The 26,824-nt window shown below is 37.2% G+C and overlaps 1 protein-coding gene across 1 annotated transcript in view; it reads left to right on the plus strand.

Moving 5' to 3' along the window:
- LOC127434639 (dual specificity calcium/calmodulin-dependent 3',5'-cyclic nucleotide phosphodiesterase 1A-like) overlaps positions 1 to 26,824 on the plus strand; it is a 78,938-nt gene that overhangs the window by 12,356 nt on the left and 39,758 nt on the right. The gene's annotated exons all lie outside the window — the stretch shown is intronic.

The raw sequence follows: 26,824 nt of genomic DNA on the forward strand, positions 1-26,824 counted from the left end.
TTTTTGAAGATAAAAACAATTAGGTTAATCCAAGTTTTTCATAGCAAGAGTGGACATGTTAGAGAACTTAAATATGTGTAGTTGATGTTCTTGGTCCAACACTTTTCCTCTGGCTATGGCTATAGAGATACTATTGACCTATATCTTCAGACAAACTGGAATACATGTTGCCTGTGTTTGATGTTCAGTGGAATCTGGCATTGTCAGTAAGAAGATGTTGGAGGTATTTTTAAAGCAATGGATGGCATACAACGTCATTAATATAAAAATGTAATTCACTTGTCAGTATGTACATGCAGAATGCTTATCCCGCCCCCAGATTAATCTGATTGGCTCATCGACTGACATTGTTTTGCTGCTCAGCTAGTCACAATTAGAATTATTTTTATAGGAATAGCTCATCCAAAAATTAAAATGTAGTCATAATGTTTTTCCAAACCCTGACTTTTTTTTATGCGGAACACAAAATTAGATGTGTTAATAAATATGCAATGTATAGTGCTAAAAACAAGTCTCGTGTGAACACACAAGCGACTGTGAATTAGTTTCTCTCATAGCACTTATGAACGCAAAATGGACGTCAACATTTTCACTGAAAAATTACATTTATTTTGTTGTTATTTACCAAAACCTATCTTGTCAGAAGACTTGGACTACTTTTATGATACTTTTTGGCTCTTTTTTTAAGCTTTAAAATGAGGCACTATCCACTGATGTCAGTAGACAGAATGCAAGAAAGTTCCCTGTGCGAACAGCCTCTTTTTGGCCAAAACAAGGTATTTTATAAAGCAGTTTAATTCACCGCCCACTGTTTATAGCAGACTTTTGGGTTGAGAAACGGAAAAGTATAGTAGTTTTGCTTTTCCATTAATCACTGCAGAGCTGACTGTTTTCAGAGAGAGTTTTATAGGGGCAAACAATCTGTTTGTCACCCGTATGGTGACTTCCAGACAAAGCTTTGTTTTTTATCGGTTCGGCATTCTCTGGGCTTGTTTACATTCTCTCTTGTTGCATTGCCACCAGTGTTCTGTCCACTATTTGTGTCTTGACCCAAACTAATATCCGAGCAATTGAGAAAGAGCCCAGAGAGGGTATAACTGCCTTTTCTGATGATCTAATTAAAGTTGGCGCTCCAGTCAGAGGCAGCTCACAGCCATTACAGATTCCCACAGCCCGACGGCACTTCAATCTGTTTCTCACACATGGTGCAATGAACGCTGGGGCATTCAAACTCAGCCAAACACTGTGCAGATGGGGTTTGTTTACACATTATTTTAAAGTTCTCTCTTTCATTTATTTTTATGTTTTGTGGAATGGAAGCTAGCTTTGATGTGGTTTGAATTAGGCTGGGTGATCAAATATTTTTCATATAATTTATTTGCGATATAAAATTATTGTATTTTTTTGCTGGCATTATAAAATTAAGAAATATTATAAATATATCACAATCATTTGAATGTGCTTTTTATTTGGCCTTTAAAGCTGATGTACTGTATGTAACTTTTTCTGTGTTAAAATACTTTCTCCTCTCCAAGCTAAATATGAAGATACAACAATTAGTAAGCCATTTATAGGTCTTTCTGTGGCACTTTGAAAACTTCTCTGTTTGTTTAGAGCGACCCGACTAGACCTACCCTAACAACATTATTCAACCAATGCTGTGAGTTGGGGGCGGGACTATCTCTTTGTTTGACCAACGTCAGACAGGGGGGCGTATTCAGAAATCTGTTTTGAAAACAATGTTAATTTTTACAATTCCGTTTTGGTGGCGCTAGTTTCGCAGGAATTACACACTTCAGCTTTAAGTTTCCTAAAGTGCCATTATACTAGTTTTGCAATTTTTCCTTGTGAGTATGGGAGTTGAGACTGAGAAGTTTTAATAGTGTTCAGTCGCAAAAATTGCATTAGGCCACATCCACACTAATCTGTTTTTGTTTGAATATTTCGTTTTCAGTTTCTTAGCATTATCATTTTCCAAAGTATGCTGTAATGTAGAGCATTTTTTAAACAAACCATTTTCGGTGGAGGAAAATGGCGTTCTAGTGTGGATGAAAGGCATAAAGGTATTGAAACGTAACCTTACGTTCGCACTAAAAAGTTTTCATTTAAAAACGCATTCATTTCATATTTACGCCTTTCTCCAATACAGAATGCCGTTTTCCTCCACTGGAAATTGAGCATTTTTAAAACGCTCACCATTAGCGCAAAACGATGACGTTAGGAAATTGAAAACGCATTAGTGAGGTTACATTTGGTATATAAGTTGGATTCTTTTTCGTGAACTGATTCCAAGCTCTGGTTCAAGGATTAATATGCGTTGTCACTCAACGTCTCTTGTGGCAATTTTTCAAATAATAAAATGTTTGAAATATATAGGTACATTTTGCTGTTTATTACTCTTGTACTATATTTGATTACTTTTTACTTGCTTTAGCTGTTTGATTGAAATGATGGTTCTTCTGTCTGAAAAAAAACACACTTTAAGCAATTTCAGAGAAAATACAAAAATAATGATATATTCAGTATATACATTAAAAATTATCAAAAGGCTAAACATATACATTTTTAGCCATACCACCCAGACCTAACTTGAACTCCAAGCTTCCCTTTTTCCACCTAGTTTCATATTGTTGTTTCTGAACTTATCTGATAAGCTACATGTGAAGTCGATTAGCGATGCCAAGTTAGAATGAAGCGGAGATAAATATTTAGAGACCAATGACAGATGAAAATTCTCTTTCGCACTGGAGTGTTTAGACTTTCACACAATAACATCTCGAAAGATTGAGTCAGTCAGTGATCCAGCGCTGTGTTTTGGCAGTTGTGAGTTTTCTGCACGAGCTGGATGCGCACGGCTCTCAGAGGTCTTGTCTCGTCATGCCTCTGCTGACTGATTTCAGCTTGTTAATGGATCGCTTCACAGCCATTGAATTGCAACCCCCGCACCTGATAATTAACAAGATAATTACCTCAGTCAAAACAGACATATTCAACAAGCGATTTCACCTCCCCAAGAGCACCAACACCAATGCCCCTCCCCAAGAGCTGCCATTGCTGGTGTATTTCTTTAATTGAATACAAAACAGGGAGATAAAATTGGATGCTATTGTCATTTGGAGTCCTTTGTTGGTGTCGCTTAATACAATGGTTCTCAACTGGCTTTGCTTCAGGACCCAGGTTTTACATTGGAAATCAAGTCCAATACAGTACCAAAATTAACTAGCTTACAAAAGTAAAAAAACTAAAAATCCTTTCAAATTAAACAGTGAATTTTGTAAAAGAAAATGCTATAAATAGCAAGGGCCCAATAATATACAAATGTATTAACTTATGACTGGTTGAATAGGAAAATCAACATTTTTGTAAAGGCATAGGCTAAATAACATCAGAAGTGTGATTTAATGGGATCCTGTATTGTATTTAATGTAGTCTGGGTCGTGTTTTCTTTAACTTTGCATAGTTTTGTTCATGATTTTCGAGGATGTAATGAAGCTTGTACATACTGGCATCTGCCTGATTTAGCTAGCTTCTACCAAGTGACAAATTTGCCCCAAAATACGTAGCGTTTGATTGGAAGCATAGCCTGTTATGCCAACAATGAAAGATATGGGAGCATTTCCTCCTATTTTGTAAAAGTTCATAAGTCTATTGATTTTGCTGTCCTAACTATGCATGATTATATGGTCAGTTGCATTTTATTATTTGCATTTAGCATTGTTTTATCCCTTATACCTGCAATCATAACAGACTTGCAAGTTGAGAACTAATGGTTTAGTCAATCTTTATGCCGTTCTCTCATTCTCTATAGACCTTGAGTAGGATCTCTATTGATCATCCTATTCCTTACTCTTGAAGAGTCCATGTGCCTATGAGGAGTTTGCGGAGGTTAAATGTGCCATTCTGTTCAAGAGAGCAGTGCTGATTGTGGGGACGTTGCTCTCTGATCTGTCCTTCAATTCGCCGGCCGATAGATGCAAAGCAGAAATGAGTCTGGGTTTATCTCTCAGAGCAGCAAGCAACACCGTTCCACCCCCCGGGCCCCTTATGAACCCTCGTTCTCCACTCCAAAAACAGGTAATGGGTGCAGACTAGCATATATTTGTGATTTGAATATCTGCACCAGACAGCAACACTGGCTTTGTTTGCATCTGGTTTTAAGATGAGAATTTGGCAATCAGTTTGAAACAGGATAACACTAAAGACGGGTCTAAATGTGGCCCAAAATGTTTTGAGATTTATCCACTTCATCCACATGGTCGTGGACAAATATGGTCTATATTGGGCTCATAGTGTAAATGCTCTTTTGTTCTAATGCATTAAAGCAGGAGCAAAGCACCCCAGAAAGCACTGTAGAGTTTTAAACCGGTTACAGGCGGTTTTGAAATTAAAATTTTTAAAATGTTCATAAATATACATGCAAAATACATTTTCAGAACTTCTTCAGTATGCTTGAAGCATAATACCTTATTGGGAAAGGCACGAATAACTAATTCTTCCGAATATTAGAAAAATTATATGTTTGACTAATTATCAGACAGCAAGCACAGGGAAAAAGCTCAATTTTAAATAAACATATCTAAAATTACAGTGCAGTGGTGAGTGAAACCAATATGACTGAAGTATAAACTTTATGAATGAAAATGTGCACGGTGTGATATCAAGTTCAAATCAGTTGGCAGTTTATTGTGCATGTCTCAGAAATCGGAGCTTGTCAAGAGTGACATTAACTAAGATCCTACATCAAACACATTTTCCACTTTTTGAAATGGCCATGTTAATGTTTAAAACCTTTGGATCAAGATATACAGGATGAGAACATGCCTCTGTGTCTCACTCGCTCCTCAAGCAGACGAGCACTGTGTGAGGTGATCGAGGGGTGAGGTGATTTTTTTTTTTTTTTAAAAGTCACCTGCAAAAAGCACAGATTGTTGTGTAGGGCTGTGTAGGGCTAGGAATCATTGCAATGATTTCACTTGTGATATAAAATGAAGCAATATCATGAATTCCGCAATGTTTTTAATGCACTTTTTATTTGACCACTTGATTTTCGAAAAAGCGCATCAGTAGACTAATTTCACGATGCTTCAGGGCTGCACAATTAATAAAAATAACATCAAAATCATGATATATTCATCTGTGATTATTAAAACGCAAAATGCTGATTAAATTAAATTAGTAGCACACATGGTCTGTGTGCCATTAAATCAACCATGACCTAATAATTTTTTGTCTGCTTGCTTTCCTTGAGTCAAGTAATTTTTATTTGTATAGCGCTTTCCACAACACACATTGTTTCAAAGCAGCTTTACAGAAAATCATGCATTAACAAAAAAATTAAACTGTAATATATATAAAGTCTTACATTGATCATTGTGTAGTTTGATTAAATATGATTTTAAATTGTGTATAAAAAATAAATAATTAAAAAAAATAATAATAATTGTATTTAGAACCCCTGTGAGCAAGCTGAAGGTGACTGTGGCAAGGAACACAAAACTCCATAAGATGTTTGTTAATGGAGAAAAATAACCTTGGGAGAAACTAGGCTAACTGTGGGGGCCAGTTCCCTTCTGGCTAAACAACATGAATATAATGCCAACATTAGTTATTTGTGTGCAGTGCAAGTCATGGTTTAAAATGTGTAAGCTAAGTAAGTGATAAGGTCCAGTGTTTAAAAAAAGATTTTTTTATGAACTGTAAGATTAACTTCACATAGATGCATTGTCCTTTGTTAGTTGGCTGATGAATGCTTTTGTTGGCAAGTAAATGATGGTCTATGTATTCCATTTCAAGAATGTAGTCCATCTATTGACAAAGGTGATGCAGGCAGAGATCAATGTGGTGCATTGCAGTTTACCAGTCTGGTCATTTCAGTGAGGCTCGGTGGGGTCCATCCCATAAGTCCAAGGTTCAGGCAGTGGCATATGAAGTATCCAGTGTCTTACAGTTGAAGTTGGCATCAGTTCATCCTCTGAAGTCCATCCTAAAAGACTGAAGTGATGTCTGGCTAGCACCAGCTACATCTAGTCATCATCACTCAGAGACACATAGTAGTGGAGTCAGAGCTGGATCTGGCTGGCTCTGGTAACCTTGGGATACAAATAAGATAATATTAGTGTAGATGCCATTCAGTTTTATGCAGAGTTATAGATCATGATAGATGTTTCTGGTTTCAGCAGACCTAACTAAAGCAGCCTAATTGTGAGTTGATGGATAAATTAGGTGTATGCCTGGCTAAATAGATGAGTCTTTAGTCTAGACTTAAATGGAGTGAGTGTGCCTGTGTTCTGAACAGTGTTAGGGAGACTATTCCATAGTTTAGGAGCCAAATAGGAAAAGGATCTACCCACTTTTGTGGATTTTGATATTCTTGGAACTATTAGCAAGCCAGAATTTTATGATCGTAATGAACGTGATGTAATGTAGCATGTAAGAAGGTCTCTTAAGTACTGTGGAGCTAGAGCATTCAAAGCTTTGTTTGTAGTTAATAGAATTTTAAAATTAATACGAAATTGAACAGGTAGCCAATGTAACGACAATAAAATGGGGCTAATATGATCATATTTCTTGGTTCTAGTCAGCACTCTGGCAGCTGCAGTTTGAACTGATTGTAGTTTATTTATTGAACTTGCTGGACATCCTCCCCATAATGCATTACAATAATCTAGTCTTGAGGTCATGAACGCATTAATTAGTAATTCATCAGCAACAGAAAGCATGTGTCGTAACTTGAATGCTGTAAAAGAATACTGTTCTACAAACATTGGAAATTTGATTTTCAAAGGACAGATTGGTATAAAATATAACAACCAAGTTCTTCGCTGTAGAAGATGACGTAATAGTACATCCATCAAGAGTCAAATAATATTGTAGCTGCTTATTTTTAGAGGTTTTTGGTCCAATCATTAGTACCTCTGTTTTGTCGGAACTGAGTAGAAGGAAATTTCTGGCCATCCAATCATTGATTTCATTGATACACTCTGCTAATTTGGAGAATTGTGAATTTTCATTGGGTTTAGAAGAAATATAAAGTTGGGAAACTTATTCCACTATTCCTGATAATATCTCCAGGGGAAGCATAAATAAGGAGAAAAACAGAGGCCCTAAAACTGATCCCTGTGGCACTCCATATTTAACTTTTGTTTGATTTGACAATTCCTCGCACATACAAAGTGGTAACGGTCTGATAAATAGGACCTGAACCATGCTAATGCAAGTCCACTAATACCAACATAATTCTCCAGCCTATTCAAGAGAATGTCGTGATCTATGGTGTCGAAGGCAGCACTAAGATCTAAAAGCACTAGAAGAGAAATGCAGCCACGATCAGATGATAAGAGCAAGTCATTTGTAACTCTGATGAGTGCAGTCTCTGTACAGTGATGGGGCCTAAATCCTGACTGAAATAGTTTATATATTCTATTTCTCTGTAAAAAATTAACATAGTTGGGAGAACACTAATTATTCTAGTATTTTCGACATAAATGGTAGATTTGAAATTGGTCTATAATTAGCCAATTCTCAAGGATCAAGCTGTGGCTTCTTAATAAGTGGTTTGATAACTGCCATTTTAAAGTTTCTTGGGACATGTCCTAAGGATAGCAAGGAGTTAATATTAAGAAGAGATTCTGAGATTACAGGGAATACCTCTTTTAAGATTTTAGTTGGTATTGGATCTGATATACATGTTGTGGCTTTTGATTTTTTGATAAGTTTTGTTAGCTCTTCATGACCTGTGACAGTGAAGGATTGGAGTTGCTCATGAGGAGAATTATGAGACACTGTTTTCTGAGGTGCTGTGACAGTTGATTGCATAGTTCCAATTTTATTTCTGATTATTTCAATTTTATCAGTAAAATAATGTATGAAGTCATTACTATTGTGCTGTGATGGAATGCCTGGTTCAGTCGATGCCTTATTCCTAACCAATTTAGCCACAGTACTTAATAAACACCTTGGATTGTTGTGGTTATTTTCTATGAGTTTGTTAAAATATGCTGACCTGGCACAGACACTATCCTTCCATGCACCACGAAATACCTCTAATTTTATATTCTTCTATTTGCGCTCCATTTTCTGAGCTGCTCTCTTGAGAGCATGAGTGTGATCATTGTATCATGGTGCGGGGCTTTTTTCTTGAATTTTCTTTAAACGAAGGGGGGCGACACTATCAAGAGTGCTAGAGAAGACTGTATTTATATTTGCTGTTATTACATCAAGTTCTTCTATACTTTTTGGCTTACTGAGTATGTGAGACAATTCTGGAAGATTATTAGTGAAGCTATCTTTAGTGGTCGAAAGAATAGTTCTACCTGATCGATAGCGTGGTGTAGATTGAGTGACATTAGCTGATCGCAGCAAACAAGAGACGAGGTAATGATCTGAGATGTCATCGCTCTGTGGTAGAATTTCTGTAGTATCAAAATCAACTCCATATGACATAATTAAATCTAGTGTACAGTTATGGCGATGAGTTAGTCCTGTCACAATTTGTCCAACTCCAAGAGAGTTGAGAATATCTGTAAATGCTAATCCCAATATGTTATTTTCATTATCTATGTGAATGTTGAAGTCACCAACAATTAAAGCTCTGTCTACATTAACTACTAGATCTGATAGAAAATTTGCAAATTCACCAAACAAATCTGAGTATGGCCCAGGTGATCTATATAATGTAGCAAGGGCAAAAGATGACAGATGGTGTCACATTAAGCATTATTAGTTCAAAAGACTTAAACTTGTATCCTGTCCTCTGTCCTCTGTAACACCAAAACTTCACTGTAAATTGTAGCAACACCTCCTCCTTGACCCATCAGATGAGGCTCATGTTTATAACAGTAACCTGGGGAAGTAGATTCATTTAAACTAATATATTCACCCTGTTTAAGCCAGGTTTCAGACAAACAGAGCACATCCAAAATATGATCTGTTATAATTGCATTTACAATTAGTGTTTTGGTAGAAAGAGTTCAAATGTTTAGTAGCCCTACCTTTATATGATGTTTATCTTGTTGTATTTATATTATTATGTTGTAGTTTATGTGACCTGTGTGATGTCTCAGTGCAGCTAGCAGACGTTCTGAGTAACCAATTTGTCTGCTTCCTGACCTGGGCCCCAGTTAGTCAAATACTATCACTATTAAGACTATGCGCCAAATTACTAGAGAGGAGAGCAGCACCTTCCCTGGAGGGATGGAGTCCGTCTCTCTTTAGCAGGTCAGGTCTACCCCAAAAATGTGTCCAGTTGTCTATAAATCCTATGCTATTCTCCAGACACCACTCATCCAGCCTCACAGTGACACTAAGACACCAGACATCCAGCCATTCAGTGACACTAATCTACTATAAACCTCGTCACCATGACGAGCATGGAGGGGGCCAGAGCATATTACAGTGTCTGACATCGTTTTTTGCAAGTTCACACACCTCTTTATCTTTAGTGATCTCCTGACTGGCAAAGCCGGACATCGTTAGTGCCAACATGAATAACAATTTTAGAAAAGCTACATTTAGCATTAGCCAGCACTTGTAAATTTGATCTGATGCCAGACGCTCGAGCCCCGGAAATGCATTTAACTATGGTGGCTGGAGTCTCTATTTCCACATTCCTTACAATAGAATCACCAGTTATTCAGGCTCTTTCAACATAATTCTCAGTGGGTGCATCACTGAGTGGGGAAAATTGATTGGAAACCCTAACAGGAATGGGAGAGTGGTGTCGCTTTGCCCTACGAATATGCAGGGTTGGGAGGGTTACTTTTGAAATGTATTCCACTATAGATTACAGAATACATGCTGTAAAATGTAATTTGTAACATATTTCGTTAGATTACTCAAGGTTAGTAACATATTCTAAATACTTTGGATTACTTCTTCAGCACTGGTAGATTTTTTCACTTTTTTTTTTACTATAAAATCTCTGCCAGAACAGTAAGACAAAATACACATTTAAAAAATACATTCTCTGAAAACCCTAAATATCTTATGCAGTGTTATTTTCTACAAGATAAATCAAATTGATCTTGTTTTAATGATTTTTAGATATTTGTTACAGGAAAACAATACAAACATTATTATCAAGAATACGATTTTTGCCCTAATATCAAAGGACTTACTAGAAAAAAAGAAATTATGATCTAACGTGAATTTTCTTGATAAAAAAATATGATCGTGCCTGGTAACATGTGCATGTTAAATGGCAAGAAATAACATTTTAACTTAGCGTAAAGCTGACAATTTACACAAGGTTTATTTCTATTTCTTCTGCTCCAAATTACTTCAAACATATTTCTCTGTCTGCTCATATGAATGTAACACATCATAAGAAAGTGTTTCACCGCTGTTCAAATGCACTTTGGATCACATCATTTACTGTATATATATATATATATATATATATATATATATATATATATATAAATGTTTAACATCTGAAAGGACTAAATATTAAATTAAACAAATGACAATAAAATGCAAAGTAATCTCTACTATAATCAAAATAATTTTTGAATGTAACTGTATTCTAATTACCAATGATTTAAATTGTAACTGTAGTGGAATACAGTTACTTATATTTTGTATTTTAAATACGTAATCCCATTACATGTATTCCGTTACTCCCCAACCCTGCGAGTATGCTGCTGAGACATCACCCAAACGCCCTGCTGTGGGGGCTCTTCAGCCAGAACCAAAATGTGTGTGTTGTGTCGCTGTTCTACCCGCATCCGAAACAGTATCTACCGGCTTCTCTTTCTCACTGACCTCCACTAGCTTTTGAATGCGTGTCTCTAACTCATTAACCTTCTCTGTCAGCCTGACTAATTCCTTACATTTATCACATGTGTATCCATCACTGCTGATGGAAGAAGCTATAGTAAACATGTGGCATGCAGTGCAGGAAGAAATAACATGAATGGATGCCATGACTTACTGCAATTGTTTGTTGTGGTTGTTATGGTTGTTCTTGTGTGGCGAGGGTTTGAGATCGATACCGTTTGATGTGGTTCCTGATCGGCAGATGTTTGAGATTGATGCAATAATTTGTGTAAAACACAGTGGAGAAAACGAATGCACGCAGTCGAGATGCGAGATGTAGACAAGTAGAAAAAGAAAAAAGAGAGAAAACAGGTGTTCACGGTAAAATACATGCAGCTGAAACAGTAGAAATGCGGGAAAACCCGAAGCACGCGGTAAAATGGCAAAGGATAAAATTATGAACATATAAGAATAAGAATAAGCAATGCTAAGCAGGCTTGCAAGCTGAGTTGAGTGTGTTTAGGTTGTACAAACGCTGGTCTTGCAGAAAAATATTTTGCGTAGACAGAGGCCATAGAAGTGTGATGGAAAGTCTGTGACCTCGTGACTTCAGCTGTGTTTATCAAATGGATTTATGGATGTTTTGGAAGTAATGGCAGTTTGGACTTCTCTGGCAAGCTTAAACACAGAAGCCGCCCTACAACACACTCTTTAATACTGTGCTCCTGGTAATTATTTTTAGATGAGGGATGCACTGTACCGGTGACATCTGACCTTGCTTTCCATTCCAATGCAGATAGCTGTAAGATATACTGATTAAACCCTGCACAAGTACTGTTGTGGGGATAAACAGTGTTTTCTTCTGGAGGAGAGAGAACTGGCCTTGGCCTGAGCTCATGCAGCTCTTCAGCTCCATAAAATCAGCACAGCTGTGATGACTTTGGCTGCAGCTGACCTATTATGCACAATGTGGCTCCTTGAGGGCCCGGGTCGTGGGAGCAGAACAAGGCAGATGCTAAAAAATATTATTTACAAGAGCACTTTGTGCTATGAGCAACCAGCTTCATGAAGCTGTAGTCACTTCCGCCATATTCCGTCCAGAATGTTTATGTAATTTTTAGTACATTTTAAAGGGGAAGTGTGTAATTTCTGTGCCACTAGAATCCCCAAATGGAGTTTGAAGGTCTGGGCGGATGTTAAGCAAGTGTGTAACAATGTTCACCAAACTCAAACTCCAGTTGAAAATGGTGTTGGGAAATTTCTTCGCCACCGGAAATTCGAACCATGCCTTTAAATGTGGGCTCTTTTGACTTAGGCTAGTACGTAACCTCTTAGCAGCCACCCACAAAGGCTTGGCAACACCCTAGCAGCCACATAGCAATGTCTTGGCAACCCCTCACAACATCCTAGCATTGTTATGTCCCCATCACATTTCTGGAGAAGATCTTATTTGTTCAGAGGTAAAAAGAAGTTCGAAACAGCTGAGCAACAACATAATGTTTGCGAACATTCAGCACCGGCCACGCTTCTGAGAGAGGTGTTTTAGAGGTACATTTAAATATGAGGATGCTCAATACTACATGTAAAACATCAACTAATATGACATTAAAATGTGTTATCATTGACTTCATGCCTCATTCTATGAGTAGAATTCACACGAGATCAGTAAGAGGAGATGTTTTAATTACTCTATGATGATTTAAAGTACCATAAATGCTGTAGATCTTGTGTAATATTTCTTGGGCGAACCAATGACGGAAATGGCAGAAAGAAGGTGTTTAGCTGCCAGTAAGAAGTTTTCCTGAAAGTTCGCCCCGGCAAGCTGTTACAAATCACCGAAATGAACTCAAAAACACCTATTTGGACAGATTTTGTTCTAAATGACGTCACACCCGTTCGCTCTTCGATTTCATAGAAAGTATGCAGGAGACTTTATGGCGAGTTTGCACATCCTAGCATGACTTGAAAATATAATGATCAAAGTGTGTACATATTGTGTTTCCATATGGTGCATATCATAAGGGCCTGTTCTGTTCTCACACAGGTCAGATATTCAGGTCAAAGACACATCAAACTGATGAGCTGAACTGTTTTAGAAGCATTATGCTGCTCTTTTTCTAGGCCACAGGAGTATCTATCTGTCACAGAGGGGAATGGCATCTTTATTATCTCTCTCTCTGGCAGAGACCTTTAGTTGGAAATGGCACTCTGTCATGAGGAGATCTGAGGTGTTTAACTGTGATGTTGGGAGAGCTTTGCTCTAAAGCTGATATTCTCTGCTCTGGTTGATGAGGGACAAAACAGAGGATTTGTTGGCCTTTGCAGCTGTGGACTATGAATACAATCTGTTTTATATTATATGTAATCCCTCATATTTCACAAATTGCTCTGATAATAACACAATTATTGTTGCTCATACTTGGGGTTAGGGTTTTGAACACACCCCTAAACCTAAATATGAAACTTTTGTGTATAACCTGTCCTAAAACTGTTTGTGCTATGGACATGAATGATATCTCAAATCGTGCAACATGGAATCTGGATTTTGTAATCAGATTACAAAAATCAAGAACTTGAAATTGGATTAAATTACATTTTAAAATACTCGTAATCGTACAACAGTTACTTTTTTATGGATTACATGATTACATATTAACAAGTCCACGACAGTAAATTGTTAATAATTAATTGATCATTCTCTTTTTTCAATCTTTTACATTTTTCATTCTAAATAAGCACACTGCTTATATAGGTTCGGTAAGTCTTCGAGTGGTTTTGGAAGAGAGGGGGAGGGTTGTGTGTACAGAACTGATACTCGCTACTAGCCAGCCAGGTGAAGATTGAGTGGTCTACCTCAGCATTTTACCACTGGATCTATAGTGATAATTTCATTTTTAAGGAGACATGGGGCAAAAACATAACTGTGCAATGTAAACTCTTCCTTCCAAAAGTTAATATCCAGCCAACTGCAAAGGATTGTATGTCAAATCTAAAGAAGCATTTGGAGGTACTGTATGTTTGCATGTTGTTTTTTTTTTTTTTTTGTTGTTGTTGTTGTTTTTACTTTACATCGCAAATCTAACCAACTCAAACACATTTTTTCAATTATTATTTGAATTATCATCTGTGTGTAATATAACCATGTGTCACAATGGAAGAAAGACATTGTGGATTTGTTAAATACACAAATGCACAAATACCTGTCATTTCATATTCATTTGGATTAGCGCCGTAAAGTTACTTTTAGTTTCTTAAATTGCTTTTGTAGTTAGCTTCAAAAATGTTTATGAATGCACTTTTGGTGTAGTGATAACTGAGACGTTTTTGTGACGCTGATTCACAAATATAACTGTTCTGATCTCTTACTACATGTGATTGGCATTTGTAAAATGCTGAAATTGCATGACCACATTTGTGTTAAGTGCTCTGGGAACCTGTTCATAATTTTAGAATCTCCAAAAATAAATGCCTGTTAAATCAAATAAACATATTTGATTCTGTCATTGATGGAGGGCCTAGACCTCCATCAGCATCACAGGGGAAAACATAAAAATGTAAAAACTTCCTTCGTATTTTTACATTTGCAATCATTTTTCTGAATTTGTGGACATAAGCACCACTCAAACTATTAAACCTTGCAGAATTAGGTTGAAAGTAATCCAAAAGTAATCCAAAAGTAATCAGATTAGATTACCCCCAAAATGTTGTCAAATCTATTACGTTACTGACTGCATTTTGTGACATGTAATTTTTAGTCGATACCTGATTACAATTCACAAGTAGAGGTCTGCTGTAACTTTTGTGACTGGACTTACGATTCTGGCAGACAATAAAATGGCATAAACTAAAAATGCAATAAATTAAGCATAAACAGGTGGAAAAATCTGCCCATATACCACAAAATACTCTGTTATATAAGATATATTCTCACGTCTTAATATCTCATTCATTTTGATTATCAGGTAAATGTATCTAGCTTTAAGGATGTTTAGATCATTTTTAATGGAAAGCTAGACAGAAATACAGTGTAGAGACTTGGGTAGTGGGCCCTTTTGATTTGGGCCAATAAGCAACTACAAAGCAACCACCCAAAATATGGTATTAATGCACTAGCAACAACCCAGAACACCCTAGCAACCACGTAGCAACTCCTAGCAACTACCTACATTACCCTAGCATTGTGGAAGCAAGTTTTGCACAGGCAAGCACCACTCACATTTTCTTCAGAAAATATTAAAATCAAGTTATTTTAATACCGGTCTGACACTGAGCTTGTAGAAGGTTGCTTCAGTTCATCACTCCCTGTCACACATCCCCCCCCAGAGAGAAGTGATGTCAATAATCAGGAGATACAAAGGGATGTTTATCCGGGTGCATATGCTTTGAACCTGTTAAAGCTCTGGTGAAATGTCATGTTGTGTGGTATTAGAGAATAAATCTTCCCCTTCCACAAACAGACAATTTTCATCTCATGTTTTTGTGTTTCCCCGGTCTAATAATCTGTGCGCTTATTTCTGCCACTTATTTTGCAGTTACGTATTATCTTGCTGACCAAATAGAGTGTAGTTGCAAGCGATGGGACTTGTAAGGAATTTAATATTATGGAGCTGTATTCACAAAAATCTTAAGAAAACAATTAAGAAAGTTCTTAGGATACATTATAAGAAGTAAAATATTCTTACCTATTTTCTTAAGTCAGAAAATAATAAGAAAATACTAGTTTAGAAGAATGTTAAGCTCAATCGACAGCATTTGTGGCACAATATTGATTACCACAAAAATTATTTGCAGCTCGTTCCTCCTTTTCACTTACAATGGAAGTGAATAGGGCACGTTTTTGGAGGGCTTAAACAGAAATGTGAAGCATATAACTGTTTAAAAGAACTACTCAAACCAGTCCATCTGGCACCAAAAACCATGCCACAGTCAAAATCACTGAGATCACATTTTTTCTCCATTCTGTTGGTTGATGTGCACATTAACTGAAGCTCCAGACCCGTATCTGCATGATTTTATGCATTGCACTGCTGCCACATGATTGGCTGATTAGATAATCGCATGAATAAGTAGGTGTACATGTGTACCTAATAAAGTGGTCACTGAGTTGTATCCTGTCATATCTCTGTCATATCTTGTCATAAGCTGCAGGAGAATGAGTCAGGTCAGACTGGGCATTGGTTCCATCCCCATTGAGCAATTCTGCAGGTCTGGACCTTTGTGGAAAGACTCCAGATGGTTCTGGCAAACACTGTGTCAATACATTGTCCTTCAGCCTCTCGTTGCCATCACACCAGTGCATCAGCCACTGAGACAGTAAACAGAGAGACTATTTAAAGTTTCCCCACCCTGGCCAATTCCACACCACTCTCTCTGGTCTTAATTAATGAAGACGTCCAGTAAGTGGTGTGTTGTTGTGCCCATTAAACTTTTCACCCTCTGTTATCATCATTGGCAACACCCCCCATGCGCCACATCTGCTTCTCTCTCCACGGTTACAGAGAAACAGGGCTCTTCCTCCCAGACTGGACTGATTCTCTGGAACTTCTGCCAAGAGCACATCACAGTCCAACAGTTTCAGTACACTTACATTAGTGTGTGACTGTAGACATGTGGCCTGTTGGGTATGTTTTCAAGTCGTGAGTCAGGGTGTTCCTTTCTTTGTCCTTTAGCCTGGCAGCGTTTTAAAGACAACCTGAAACAGCATATTTAAAGGAATAATTAATCTAATTGAATTATCAATGATTATTTCTGTAATCATTGCCCTTTTGCATACAGCAGAAGCATATAGTGACCGGCAACTGTCAGACACCATAAAAGTAGTCCATAAGAGTTGTGTGCTATATTCCAAATCTTCTATAGACATACAGTATGACAGCTTTGTGTGAGGAACAGACCAAAATGTAAGTTGTTTTTCACTGAAAATCTTGCCCTTTGCCATAACTCTGTGATCTCCTTTGGGGGATCACCCTATTATTCATTGTATGGAATAATGCAGTGAGGATGATCTAATGTATTTCTGAGTGAAACAAGTTAGGGTGGCATTTAGTGCATCTAGATTTGTCTGAACCATTACAGATAGACTCTGATATCATTATTAGTTATTGTTAGTTTCAGTAGAAAATAAGGAGTCATATCAAATCTGGTCTCATTGAATCATGTTACTATACCTACAATTTTGCGTTTTATTTTTCTCACACATTGCTATGTTATGACATCAAAAAACTTTTACTATTAATGCATAATTTGGTAAGTTCACCAAAAAATTAAAATTATCTCATCATTTACTCACCCTCATGCCATCTCAGATGTGTATGACTTTCTTTCATCTGCTGAACACAAACAAAGATTTTTAGAGGAATATCTCAGCTCTGTAGGTCCTCACAATGCAAGTGAATGGGTGATTCATGGGTGAAATCTACATAAGGGCAACATAAAAGTACTCTAGACGACTCTGGTGGTTAAATCCATATTTTCTGAAGCTATATGATAGGTGGAGGTGAGAAAAAGATCAATATTTAAGTCCTTTTTCCTTCACTTTCACTTTCTCCTTCTGTTTCTGGTGATTCACATTCTTCGTGCATATCGCCCCCTACTGGGCAGGGAGGAGAATTTATGATAAAAAATACTTAAATATTGATCTGTTTCTCACCCACACCTATCATATTGTGTCTGAACACATAGATCTAACCACTGGAGCCTTATGGATTACTTTTATTCTCCCTTTATGTGGATTTTGGAGCTTCAAAATTCAACCATTCATTCACTTATATTGTATGGGCCTACAGAACTGATATATTCTTTTAAAAATCTTAATTTATGTTCTGCAGAAGAAAAAAGTCTTGAAGTATAGCAATCATAGATCTTGGTAAGGCTGGTTTGCTAGGATTGTGCGGGTTGGGTTCACATGGAAGGTGTGTGTGTGGAGGACAATTTGTGTGGGGGTGGGGCGGTTGATCATGTCATAATCTGCAGGGGGACAAGGTTATTGATCCATAGTTGTATGGAACTCTCTTTGTTCTTTTGTGTTTGGCATATGGCTATACATATCACACAATACAGTCAAACCCACTATGCAAATACCCAAGTCGTATTTTAAACCTCTTTTTTGGAGCTGAAAAGTTGTTGAGAATGAAATTGTTTTATAGAGTGTGCGAGTAATAAAGTGAGTTAAATAATCTGACATGCTGATGTACCACTGTGTTTGAACATTTCCAGTGGCACAAATCCTTAGAAAAACTCCCAAAAGTATCATTCAGAGGACGCATGCAGTGGAGTGCATGTGTACTTGCAATCGTGAGTGATTGCATACTTGTATATCAGTGTGACTTTCATGTCGTCACCAGAGAGCATAAAGTGTGTGTGGTGGGGGGTTTAGATAGACAGATAGACGGTCGGTCGTTCTGTCTAGATAGACAGATAGACGGTCAGTCAGTCGCTCAGTCTGTCTAGATACAGATAGACGGTCCGAGATATAAGGTTGGTCGGTCTGTCTAGATGGACAGATAGATGGTTGGTCATTCGGTCTATTTGTCTAGATAGACAAATAGACAGTCGGTCAGTCTGTCTAGATAGATGGTCGGTCTGTCTGTCTAGATAGACAGATAGATGGCCAGTCGGTTTGTCTACAGACTGTAGACAGATAGACGGTCAGTCTAGATAGACAGATAGACGGTCAGTCAGTCTAGATAGACGGCCGGTCGGTTGGTCGGTTTTTCTACATACTGTAGACAGATACGTAGACGGTTGGTCAAGATAGACAGATAGACGGTCGGCCAGTCTAGATAGACAGCTAGACAGTTGGTCAGCATGTGCTTGTTTATGTTTGTTTTATGTTGAGTTTCTCATTAAACTTTGTTGACTGTTCAGCCGTTCCCGCCTCCTCCTTGCCCACCTTTACCTGTTACAATACATAAATATTACAAAAATGTTTTGTGAAGATAAATGAAAATTATTGACTTAATAGACCATAGTCCAGCACAATAGACTGTAGCTCTATGGCGTTATAATACTTTTAATGTCATGTATGCATGCATGTTATGCGAGAGCACATTCATGTACCGGTTGCGCCAGCGTGAATCTCTCTGCTCGCACGCGGACGTCCTTGGCTTTCACACAAAAATTGGATGCGGGCTCTCAAATATACAGTGCACTGCTCTATGAAATCTCTCTGCTCTCACTCAGGGAGGCTGTGTAGATGTGCTATAGCCTTTCAAGGGAGAAACAATACCGGAGTTTGAGTAATCAACTCGCCATTTGGCCGGTAACTTTTTTTAGGAAATGCAGCATAATACATGGTTAAATTTGTATTGCAAGAATGATAGGCTATTCTGATGCTCGCTGATGATGTAAGTGATGTGAGCAAATAAAACTGCAACTAAACATCTGTTGCTTCTGTTGTCTTCTGTTACCACACAAAATCACAATATAGTCTAAAAAACCGTTTAGTTATCACATTGTCATAAGGACAAACCGTATTTTTTATTTGAAAAAATGCAAAATAGGGTTTTATATTATTAATAGAAACATTTATAGCTGTTAATCAAGCACCAGTGAATGACACGTTGCCAAATAAGTCCGTCAGACTGAATTTAAGATTCTTGATCATCATTGGTGAATTGCTCACAAAACCTGAAATAAATTTTGGTAATGTTACACTAGAGGACAATATCTGATAAAACTTCTAATAAGGGGGCACGGCTTACTGTCCAAGACTTTGAAAACCCCTGGTCTAGATAGACAGTTGGTCGGTCTAGATAGACAGTCTGTCAGTCATTCTAGATAGAGAGATAGACGGTCTGTCGGTTGGTCAGTCTAGATAGATAGACGGTCTGTCGGTCGGTCTATATAGACAGATAGATAATCGGTTTGTCGGTTGGTCAGTTGATCGGTCTGTCTTTCTGTCTGTCTGTCATGACCTATCTGCTTTCTCTGTTGAGTTAGGAAGGCAATTAAACTCACCATGTAACCTGTAACCTGAAGCTTTGTATGACCTTCATACCTCAACAACATTTGTGTGATATTGTGTTCCAGATTGATGCTTAGGATCTGCTTTGTAAACAAGCTGCACTTGATTTTGAAGCTGCCAGTGCATTGCGTATGCCCGTTGCAGTGTGGAGAAAGGCTTTTCATGAAGAGGCTTTAAGTTGAAAAACATGATTTTCATTATGACACAGATGGTCAGTTAAAATCAGCCCAAGTCGTTGCTCTTTCTGAGTGCCAGCTCAAAAATCCCTCTGAATCCTGCTGTTTTCCATCAAAGCTGTTCACAGGTATAATCAATATCTAAAGCTCAGTCAAATAAATTTGAAATTTGTGCAGCCATCATACACAGTGACACATGCTCATACTAGTATCGCAGGGCATGAGAGAGTAACTGGCTTAGGTATGCTCTGAGCTTTAGAATCAATGTAATTTTCAGGACTACTGTACACTAAACCTTGGGTGGTGACATCATGTAATTTCACTGAGCGCGCTTTGTATAGCATGCACAAACAAGAGAGCCAGTGGTTATCAAAAGAGCACATGAGTTACAACCAGCATGTCAGAAAAAAATATGGGACTTAAAATAAATATGGCACTTTTCATGTATATATTAGATTAAAGGAAATGAGAAATCACCCAGAAATGAAAATTCTCTCATAATTTGCTCACCTTCATGTTGTTTCAAAACTGTCTGACATTCATTAGTTTGCAGAGCACAAAAGGGTCATTTTTAATAAATATCTCAGTCCATCATTTTAATGCAATGGCAGTGGATAGTGCCCCACTTTTAAGTTAAAAAAAGGACACAGAAGTATCATAAAAGTAGTCCATGCTACACATGTGTCTTTTCCAAGTCAAACAAGTCCAAATGTTTCTGTGGGAAACAATTCAAAATTTAAGTCATATTTCAGTGAAAATCTTGACGTCTGTTGAGTGTTCATGAGCGCTATGAGTGTTCACACAAGAACTTGCAACATTAGCACTAAAAACATATTTGATGGTTTGTAATGTTGCTGTATGGCAGTGGACGTCCCCTCTCTGATCCTCTCAGAGTAACGCATATACAAACTACCATAATCTCTACCGCGCCCTCCCCATAGAATTTTCTGGATTAATCGAGGCAAAAGCTATGTTAGCAAGTCAACAATTAGAAGTGTTTTTTCTTTTTTCTTTCCCAATGAGCTCTCTTTTTGTCTTTCTCTTTCAATATCTCAAATTTTTCTCTTCTGTTGATCATTTACTGACATAGTCATAATTATTTAAACACACTGACTGCAACTCAGTGTAGTTTTTTTTAATTATTATTATTGATGAAATCCTTCTCTGCATTCTCCTTCCTTTGTTTTTATTTTTTGGGTCTGTCTATTAACAATAATTGAAGCTGACGTTCCATTCTACCAAATTCAAAGTGAACAGATTGCTGACGGAAAGTAATCAAGTCTCTTTATCACCTCCTTTGTCATTTTATGCATTCAGATCGTCTGTTCTTATTACATAAATCTGTTTTACTGCTTCAGATGAATAGACAAATGGCATAAAGTGTTTGAATATATTACAATCAGTATGAAAAGTTTCTGACAGATGGAGTGAATTTACGATGTCTAAACTCATTGCTGCACAAACCGAATGCATTTTGAGTTCGCATGTGCGTGCGTGTGCGTGGTTTCTGCATGTGACTAAAGAGGATTAGGGTAACCCTGTGAAGTGCTGTATTGCGACACTTTGAGTTAATGCACCATAAGCCAGACATTTCTCATGAGAGGTTTGTGTCTTACTGTGACTGCTGAAGTTGGTTGTCCTCATGCAGTTTAGAGTTAAGAACCAATTCATTACAGAACTGACATAAGGCGTATAACTATATAAGGCCTAAATAACATTCAAGCTTCGAGCCTTGTTTGTAATTTTCAGACAAGTCTTTATACCAACAACAAAGCTTGGATTGATGATTTTGTCTTTTCTAGTTTAATTATTTCTGTTTTTTAAAACACACACACACATATATACAGTATATATATATATATATATATATATATATATATATATATATATATATATGTATGAAAAATACCTTTGTCATAATGAACACATTTAAATCTTTCAGTAAAAAAATCTTCTTTATAAAACATTTCATCCATGCCTGAATGCATGCCAGTATGTTTGATTATGTTCACTTTATCCAAGAGCTATAACAAAAAAATCCAGTTTTTATTTTTATTTTTATTATTTTTTAAAACCATTCTGTTGTGTATTGGTTTAAATAATATCTTGAGCTGATTTAGATATATCAGTATTAGTAAATATACATGAAGACATTTAGTCTATATTTTTCACTCTCTCCTCTCTGCCTCTCTCTTTTGCTCTTCTCTGCCTGGTCTCCTCTCTGACTCCATTGATTAGTGTGTTATCTCCCTGACTGAGTGCTTTAGTGAAGGGGGATGATGGTCTAACCCTCCTGCTTTTAGTTAATACAGTGCTAATAGCTCCAACCAGTGTTTTTGTGACCTCATACGTTAACAAACATGGCTTTTCCCAGCCAGTGGATGGCTAAATCTATAATATTCAGCATCTGCTTTAATACTGCAGAATTTCATATATGACTCAACATGACACTATGAGGCCTTATTAGTTGATGTGTACAGAATTTTCTGTTTTTAATCCAAAATGATTAATCCAAGCAAATGTAAGGCCAGACACTTTTTGGTCACTAGTTCACACATCTGTCAAAGTTCAGTTAGCGATGGCTGTAAAAGCCCAAACATAATTTCAGTCCTGAATGCGCACATGAGTAATTCGGCCACAATCCAATTAGAAGGCAGTTGAGAGGGATTACGGTGCACTTAGTCCTACTCTCCCCAACCTGATTAAAGGGTTTATAGAGCTTTAACAGTGTTGTGCTTCACAGACAGGTTTAAACCCAATGAGCTTGAGAAGATCGGCCCAACATCGTATTTTCTGCTTTATCCAACATTGTGCTTTGGTTCTGAAATAACTTAACACACTGAACTTGTTGCTGATAAGTGCAGATGCATCTCTAGTCTGGTGGATTGAGGTTTATCTACAGTATAAAGCAGCTGAGATTAGAGAGGTGTGTACAGCTAACAAAGTGTTTACTGTTGTGTCAAAGCTGTGGTGTAGGGGGTAGAGCACAGGCAAATCTCATAAAAACGATTCTATTTCATCCCAAAATCAAAAGGAAAAAAAAAATAATATTTTTTTCAATTTATTTAAATGTACCGTAATAATAATAATAATAATAAATAATAATAGTATATATATATATATATATATATATATATATATATATATATATATATATATATATATATATATATATATATATATATATATATATATAATTCATTGTGTTTGGACAGTAATGTAATTTGGCGTGAAATATGACCTGGACACGTCTTTCGTAAGATTCACCCAATCATGCTCCAAACAGACATGGTGCTCATGTAGGCAATGCAAGTTTGAATTTGGCTTACAATATTTACAAATCCCGCTCCCCCTTCTTCTACCCATCATTTCCTGAAGAAAGTAGCAATTTTATTTATAAATTATAGAGTGTTTGCCATGAAGAGTCAAGACCAAACAGGTTTGAAAAGTCTTTAAAACGAATGAGTTGTGTGTTTTCTGTTTGGAATTTGAAGGTCAAGGAGGAGCCACTGAAGACTATTATGTCACTGTTCTCAATCCAAATGGTTTCCGGTGCCTTTGGCCTGGATTAGTTTTTTCCCTGCGGGCCTCCGGTAGTGAGTCAGAATTTGAGAACTAATGAGAAATCAGGGTCCTGACCGGTCTTCCTTTCTGAAACCACAACCGGTTGGAGATTAAGCCCCGGTTGTTTGGGACCTGATTCCCAGCATGTCCTTGTGGTCCCGTCTCCCACTATGAGGCAGGAAGGCATTTGGGCCCCCCAGTGGAACCCACATATGTTTCAGGCTACATTTGCCAGTCGACTGACGCATCACACATCACCACGGCAACCTCAGCGGCAGCGGAACTCAAGGGGAGCCACGTGGTTTGCAGCATCACAGAGTTTGATTTTACCTGCTGAGTCAAGGTTACCGTAAACAGTCCACTCAGCACAAACACATTAATTTAGTGTACCATGAGGAAAAAAAAAAAACTTATGACAATGAACATTGCAGTGCAACCCCATAATCATACATCAACAACCTAATGTCCCTTGTATGACGCAGTATGTATCGTAAGCCTTTTGACATTTAATCGTGCAGGATATCAATTATAGGTATCAACAATTACAATATCACTAGTTAAAATGCAAATTCTTGAGATCCAACTTGGAAATACTACTAGTCTAATTGCATTGCAAATGTAATTAGCTAAGTGCTAATTAGCTTTAATTAGTTTATTGATAGCTGAAATACATTTTCAGCTATCTGAAGTACAAAATCTAACATGTTGAAATAAATGTACAGATATGAAAATTTAGCATTTTTACAAGTTGTAATTCAATTGTTGACACCAGGAAAGGATATTTGTTCAGTGCAAAAGACATTTGTTCATAACTCTTTCAGTGCCACTCCAATCACTCAAATCACCAACTCATTCCGTGAAGGGCCACATTTGTTCAATAAGCTCATCCAATCAATAATTTGCCCCTTCACAGCCCACCCTAGGTGTACTAAGCTAGAGAAATGTTGATTACAAATATATACAAATATATTTAGAATTTTTTCAATCCAAAAAACAGAGATAAAAAAGTATAATTAAAACTGAGGAATGAATTTACTAAACAGTTGTGCAACTTTTGCATGTGGTATTGCTGTGCACATGATGCACAGAGTTGCTGCCAATGTACAGACTTTTAAATGTATCACTAATTAGGTTACGTTTCAGTTAGGATACTAGGCAGCAAGGCAGTTCACTTGGGTTTGGACCAGAGCCTTAGTCTGACAGCCAGACTTTCAACCTAACCAACCAGAGAGTATGCTTACCCTGGGACAACGTCTGCCAGTACAATGTACATAAACTCAAGACATTACTGTCCTGCCCGAAGACTCCATAAAGCTTGTGTCCTCAGACTTCCAGCAGCTTTTGTGCATTTCCAGGGGTCAGCAAAGTGTGATAAAGGCTCAGATGTTCAATAACTGACCTTCTGCAGAGAGAAAGAGATGGAGATCTCTCAGTGTGGGGGAGGGTTGAATGGAGAGGGCTGGTATTGGGAAGCAGTTTGTGTTGAGTTAATGCATGCATGGGTGTATTTGTGATGGAGTTTGTGTTGTTGCATGTGTGTGTGTAATACATTAAAACAGAAAGAAAATTGTGGGAGAAGAGATTAAAGGATGGATTAAAAGTGACCTTGTCACAGAGGTGAACCAAAGCAGGCAAAGAAACACACACATCCTTGTATCTCTCCAGAGGCCTCTGTTTTAATGGCGTTTCCCTGTTCATGTAGTATCAGAGACTCCATCGAGCGATCTGGTCGGGACGCCCTCCAGACCCTGGAGCCCTAGCATGGACCTCAGCACTTACAGGACATGTATATACACAGTATTCCCCTCCAAGTCTACAAATAAACCAGTTCTGATGGTGACAGAGTCAAGGGAAGATGTCTCCGCTGTTAGAGAGTGACATCTAAAAGTAGTGATGATTCAGTACCTTGACAGTTGCTGTTTTTTTAAATAATGTCACTTTCCAATAACAGGCTAATTTTTCCAACAAGTAGTGGTGTTGCATGATAAAATGCTACATTGCTGTTTTTGTCACATAGCTGTTACTTTTTGTTTGAAATTTGCTATAGCTGCTTTTTTTTCTTTTTTTTTTTTTTTTAAAGGGTGCTTGACTGCTGCTTGACTAATTTAACTAAGCTGTGTTAATTTTACACTGTTTTTTAAAGTCATATTTGAGTCTTTTGACATAAATGTCCTTTAAATTAAATGACCTCTATAGATCCAGTGGTTAAATGCTAAGGTAGCCCGCTCCATCTTCACCTGGCTGGCTAGTTGCGAGTATCATTCTCCCCCTCTCTTCCGAAAATATTCAAAGGCTTACTGAACATATATCAGTGGTGTGCTGATTTAGAATTAAAAATGTGACAGTTTGAAAAAAGAGAATGATTAGGATGATCAATAAATTATTAACAATTTACTGCTGTTGCCTTGTTCATTTGTAATCACGTGATCTGTAAAAAAAGTAACTGTAGTCCGGTTACGAGTATTTTCAAATGTAGTTTAATCCAATTACAAGTACTTGATTTTTGTAATCTGATTATGTAATCCATTACTACCCAGCACTGACAGTAGTCAACAAAAATAACGTATTTTAGTTGACAATAGCTATGTTTCCATCCAAGTTGCAAATTTAATTCATGCGAAAAATCCGAATATCGCAAAAAAATGTGCAAATAAAGTTGTGTTTCCATCCCTTGTGTTCAAAAGAACATAATCTTCATTTTCGGGGAAATTGTAGCCAATGTGACCCTTTAAATTATAAAATACTCACGGTTTAGACAAGAGCCTGCAGACAAAACACTCTAACAAAGAACTTTGTCTCATGTCTGGGATCGACAGCACATCACACAGTTCTGGGAGCAATATATATGTGTACGTTCCTCCATCCTTATGAGTTTACTGTGCAGCTCTATAAGATATTTTTCAAAAGTGTCAATAAACCTGCTCCTTGGCACAGTTGAAATTTGTAATTTACTTATTTTCTCAAACTCTATGCAGGCTTTGGATATTTCAGGATGACCACAGCAACAGATGGGATGATTGGTCTGCTGGTTAGTCCAGTTATGAACGAATTATTCAGTCACATAACTTTTTTATGTGCATCTTGTATTCCTAATAAGTTCAATAGGAACTTACTCAGTAAATGTGTTTCTATCAGAGTTTTTGCGTATTTCTTCTTATCGAACCAAAAAATATAGCTACCTCAAGCAAGCTTATACGTTTTTTTTATGTGCATTTCGGAGATTTTATTCACATCTTGGTGTTTCTATCCAGCAGTTTTTATGTGATATACAAAATGTGCATAAAATATGTGCATATATATAATTTATGGATGTTTTTTTTTTTTTTAAGATGTATCAAACATATTTAAAGTAAATAAAATACTA

Source organism: Myxocyprinus asiaticus, chromosome 44 (genome assembly GCF_019703515.2).
Source record: "Myxocyprinus asiaticus isolate MX2 ecotype Aquarium Trade chromosome 44, UBuf_Myxa_2, whole genome shotgun sequence".
In the NCBI taxonomy this organism is placed as follows: domain Eukaryota; kingdom Metazoa; phylum Chordata; class Actinopteri; order Cypriniformes; family Catostomidae; genus Myxocyprinus; species Myxocyprinus asiaticus.